Source organism: Lissotriton vulgaris, chromosome 2_1, assembly GCF_964263255.1.
Source record: "Lissotriton vulgaris chromosome 2_1, aLisVul1.2, whole genome shotgun sequence".
NCBI lineage: Eukaryota > Metazoa > Chordata > Amphibia > Caudata > Salamandridae > Lissotriton > Lissotriton vulgaris.
The window spans coordinates 1,471,314,177-1,471,319,878 of NC_141687.1; the positions used below are offsets into that span (position 1 = coordinate 1,471,314,177).

Consider the following 5,702-nt stretch of genomic DNA (forward strand, 5'->3'; position numbering starts at 1 on the left):
ATTGAGGTAATCCGTATGCATGTAATGTTCCCCTTGTGGTTAAGGGCAACTCCACGACAAATCTTTTCGGCTTTATTAAAATGCAGGATGATGCATTCTAGTTGCAGGATAAGATCAAATGCTGGTCAGAAGAAAGAGCAGAATCTGGTTGCCCTAGGTTAATTAGCATCAGGATCACAGTTTTAGATGAGGGCAGGCAGATATGCTAGAAGTTTGGACTGAAGACCTGCAGGTAAGAAGGGCAGCTTTGATGTGTAGGACAAGGGTCAAGAAGGGGCATTTCTTCCGAGAGTGCCTAGGTAGATAGATCTTTGTGTTTAGGATGGAGATTGTTGCAATACAATGTGCTGTAGGATTGTCTGAAGCATCTGTAGTTCTGGAGTATTTGGTTATAGGAGGTGCGTTAGAGGTAATTTGAGTGGAGGCATGCTCTCACACATTGAGGTTGGTGTGCATGTTGGGCTCTTCAGGCTTAGTTATGTTGACGTAGGTTCAGCAGTGGCCCTTGCAGGTAAGAGCGATGGGGCGGTGGGGCTGGGTAGGGGTGGATTTCGACATACGACCTTGAGGGAAAATTAAACAAATAATAAGGAGGCAGGGGAGCAGTCTTTTGTAGCAGAGTGCTTTAAGAAGAGTGAAGTGGGAAGTGTGATTTGCAGATGTGTGATCCATCTTCAGTCTGATCTCAAGTTATTTTTTGAGAGGGGATAGGAGATTTATACCCTGGTCAGCAGTAAGTGGCTGTACTAAAGTATGAGTAATTGCACACCCTCCCAAAGAAATTACCAAACTAAACACAAAAGCCATCTAAAAAAGACGAAAATGAAAATGACATTTTTTTTTACACTTTGCTGCCAAGAGTGCTCCAATGGTAAGAGATAAGTTGCTAATACATTTCTTGATTAGAGGCACAATTTCAAAATGGTTGCACAAAGGACCCATTTGCACAACTCAGCCTTTGCTTCTGAAATGCTCTTGCATCAGAAGAGTGGGTCCAGGATTAGGGACATGAAGGAAAAGATGAACTAAATACTGCCTTTGTGAACATGTTAAGAGGACAATAAAATAGTAACAGGAACTGAAAAAAAGAAGTTACTTAAGTAAAAATTGCTTACATTCAGTATGATTTGGATAAAAGCAGTAACATATATCTTGTGTTCTTTTTCAAGTCACATGTTTTGTATTTTTGGTTTATCATTCTTTTAAGAAAAAAAAAATATTCTGATAATAAATAACACCTGACAACCTGTATGGTGTATATACATACATATAAACTTTACCAAGGCCGGTTTAAAGCCCCGCTGTGAAAGGAGGATTGTTATGAATGGGAATAGCTACCCCCAGGTAAAAAAGTCCTAACTACAGAAACATCAACCAAAATACACCCTGGCACTGGAGACAGGAATCTCCTTCACGGAGAGCTATAATCCCTTGTGGTGAAGGTCAGAGAACCCTGGAAGCCACAAAGCTGATCCAACTGGCTTTCGAGCAAGACCATCACCATCAGGGCATGGAACATGCGGACCATGTACAAGACACGCAAGACTGCCCAAATTGCAGGGGAGATGAAAAACTTACAACCTTCCCCTGCTTGGCATCTGCGAGACCAGATGGACAGAGTTCGGACAGAAAAGAGTGGCTCCAGGAGGAATGCTGCTGTATTTTGGACATGAGGAAGAGAATGCCCCACATACTCATGGAATAGCACTGATACGTACGCCAGCAGCCATCAGAGCTCTGATTGGATAGGAAGCTCACAGTCCCAGAATCATCACAGCGACCTTCCGCACAAAGGAAAAGAGGATTAACATGAATGTTATCCAGTACTATGCACCTACAAATGACAGCGGAGAAGATGCAAAACAACAAGTTTGCAAAAGACTCCAATCCGTCCTGGAGAAATGCCTTGAGAGAGACATTACCATACTGATGGAAGACCTCAATTCCAAGATTGGAAGCGACACCACTGTGTACGAAGAAGTCGTGGGCAACTATGGCCTTGGCAACATGAATGAGAATGGTAAAAAGCTTGCAGATCTGTGTGCCCTGAACAGTCTGATGATAGGCTGTAGTGTACTTTCACACAAACGGATACACAAGGCAACATTCAACAGAGAATCAGATCAATCATGTCTGCATTGCCAAGAAGTTCCAGAGGTCTCTGCAGGATGTGAGAGTGATAAGAGAAGCGGTGTGGGGTCAGATCATCACCTTGTCATAGGCAGGCTAAAGCTAAAGGTAAAAAAAGCATGGATAGAACCGGCAAACCAACACCAGCAATATAACACCACTCTCCTCAAAGATGCACAGACACAGAGTGAATGCCCAGTTATCCTCAGTAACATGTTTCAAGTCCTGCAAGAATTAGAGGATGATAGAGACCCAGTCGAAGGTCAGTGGGAGAAGATCAAAGGAACAGTGACATCAACCTGCCTGAGGTTCCTGGGTCCCAAGAAACACCACCATAAAGAATGAATCTTCACAGAGACTCTCTGCAAAATCCAAGCGAGAAAGTACAAGAAAGTTACAGTAAACACCAACTGAACAGGAGCAGAAAAACAAAAAAACACCAAAAATCAACAAAACCAACAACGAAACAAATCGAAATTTAAGAGCAGACAAGCGAAGATTCGTCAATGGCCTTGCCACAGAACCATAGGAAGCTTCGAGCCATGGAAACTTGAAAGAACTCTGCGACATAACAAGGAAATCCTCCGACAGATACCGCAAGCCAGAAAGACCTGTTAAAGACAAAGTTAGGAAGACAATCATGGGTAATGAAGGCACAAAATGAAGATGGGTGGGGCTTTTTAAAGAACCTTCTGAACCAGCCAGTGCAGTAGTCTCCACCAGCCATTCAGCCAGCTGACATGGACTTGCCAATCGACTGCTGCAGACCAACCTAGGAAGAAATACGGCAAGCCATCAAACATCTGAGAAATGGGAAGGCAGCACGGCCTAACAACATTCCTAAAGAGTCACTAAAGGCAGACATTGAAACATCAGTAGACAAGCCCAACCCCATGCTTGGAAGGATCTGGGAAGAGGAAAAGGTGTCATGAGACTGGAAGGAGGAATATCTCATCAAGATCCCTAAGAAAGGTGATCTGAGCAACTGTGCAAATTATGGAGGTATAACTCTTCTATCAACCCAGGCAAAATTTAAATAGAGTCATCCTGAGCAGAATAAAGGAACAAGGTGATGCTCAGTTTCGAGAACAGCAAGCTAGCTCCCGCAAAAATAGACCCCCTCTATGTCAACTTCATCAACTATAAGAAGGAAATCAACAGCATGTACAGAGAGATCCTTTGGAAACGCCTCCACCACTACGGTATGCCAGATAAACCCGTAAGAATGATCAGGAAATCTTATGAGGAAATAATCTGCAAGATCGTCCACGGAGGACAACTCAAGGAAGCCTTCAAAGTGAGGACCGAAGTCCACCAGGATTATTTGCTCTGCCTTTTCCATTCCTGCTGGTCATTGACTGGATCTTGAAGGCATCCACAGCAAGGAGAAGACATGGGATCCAGTGGATACATTGGACACAGCTCTACAACCTGAACTTTGCAGACAAACTGGTCCTACTCTCCCATATTTATCGCAGAAGCAAGAGAAGACTGACATAGTGGCAACCACAGCAGCACAACTTGACCTCAACATCCACAGGAGACAAACCAAGATCCTGAAGGCTAACATGGCCAGCACAATTGCAGTCACTCTTGCAGGTGATTCACTGGAAGAGGTTGAGGCCTTCAACTACCTGGGCAGTGTCATAGACAAGCAGGGCGGCACAGACACTGACGTCAAGACAAGAATCGTCAAAGCCAGGGTTGCCATCATTCACCTAAAGATGATTTGGAGCTCGACTGACCTAATGCTGCAAACCAAGATCAGGCTTTTTAACACCAACATAAAATCGGTCCTTTTGTACGGAGCAGAAACTTGGAGGAACCCAGTGACCACCATCAACAAAGTCCAGACCTTCATCACACCTGTCTGATAAAAATCCTCCAAATCCAATGGTCAAACACCATCAGCAACAAATACCTATGGAAGTAGACTTTCCAACTCTATGCTCATGAAGAAATCATGGAAAGACGCTGTAGCTGGATAGGTCACAGCCTCCTCAAGCTCGCATGAAGCACCACCAAGCAAGCCCTCACCTGGAACTCACAAGGGAAAAGGAAAAGAGGAAGGCCAAGAACAACCTGGCGCCGAGGCCTTTAGGTTGACTGAAAGGAGATGAGTTACACCTGGAGTCAGATTGAAAGAAAAGCCAAGGACAGAGATGGCTGGAGAGGCCAAGAACAACCTGGCGCCGAGGCCTTTAGGTTGACTGAAAGGAGATGAGTAGGCTGTTCGGAATTCGGTTAAAACCGAATGTAGCCGATAATACCATACCAGATGAAAATCAGCTGACTCGGTTTAAACCGAGTGTCGCTGATTTTCAGAGTTATTGCATCATTTGGCCACTTGGTGGAGCCAAAACTTTACATGCAAACGGCAATTTTGGCTCGCGAAGTAAAACAGCAGCTCCGAAGGTGAGTCACCCAATTAGGTGTGAATGGCCCAAGGGCCAGGCCAACACCAGTCACCCTGCCTGGCTCACGTGGGGGGGGGAGAGGAGCTTTTGTTGTCTGCCGTCTGTCTTACTGAGGCCGCCGCACCCACGTACTTAACAGGTCTTTAAAAAGACCATTTGCTTAACGAGTCTTTGTTGTTATTTCGGCACTTCTTAGAGCCCCTGCAGCTACCCTGTCTCCGGCTTTGCTCATGACTGTGCCCTGCTCCTAGCCGCTGAGGGCACCCATTGTGGCTGGAGCCAATCAATCAGCCGCTGCACTGCTGCCTTTGCTCATCTTGCATAGTGCGGAATATAGTGTGAACTTGGCCCAAAGCTGTTAGCGCTTTTTCCCCATATTAGTGGCCACTCAAAATTAAAAATAGTAAGATGAATAGCTGCTCAACGGCACAAAATCTGCACTTCAAGTCCTGGCAGGAGTTGATGGAATCAGGTGCGGCAGCATGAGGGGCGTGTGTGTGGGTGGGGGGGTGGGGGCGGTGAAGCAGTGACCGGCGATTGCAGCTGTCAACATGTGAAAGGTTTGAGGGGTCAGGCCGGGCAGCTTCCACGCTCCTACGAGTTATGTTTTATTGTTACCAGATGTCTGAACTCACAGCAGATACTTAGTTGGTTTATAATAGCGAGTGAGAGCGCGCCTGAGCCTAATCTCCAGCTCGGCTCCCAGCGCCCTGCCCGGCAGTTACCAGATCTGAAAGCATCGGCCCCTTTGTTATTGAACCACGGCGCCATTCTGGCAAGGTTATGTTAATTCTAAGGTGCAACACGTCAAAGATGAAACGACTTGCGAGTCAGTCTTGTTTCACAAAAAGTATTAGTTTGCAGAGATAACGTGTGAACTACTTTGAAATATCGCATTTATATAATCAATAATTTGCAACTATTTAATATAAATTGAATGCGGATGCACATAAAAAAGTGTCAGACTGAGGTGACTATCAGATGAACAGAAGAGTGTTCCGAGAAAAATATGAAGACACTTTTGTGGAAAAAAAGGTCTGGCATTAGCTCATACACATAGCAATTGCAATGTTTTACGTAAAACCCAAAATGCTCAAGAATGAATTTAACTCGACACACTCCCAGCTTTTAGACCTCCCTCTCTAAAATAATCAT

General features: G+C 45.0%; 1 pseudogene; it reads left to right on the forward strand.

Moving 5' to 3' along the window:
* The first annotated feature begins 202 nt into the window (after positions 1-202).
* LOC147732786 (uncharacterized) lies at positions 203-4,231 on the forward strand (annotated as a pseudogene).
* Positions 4,232-5,702: the final 1,471 nt, after the last annotated feature.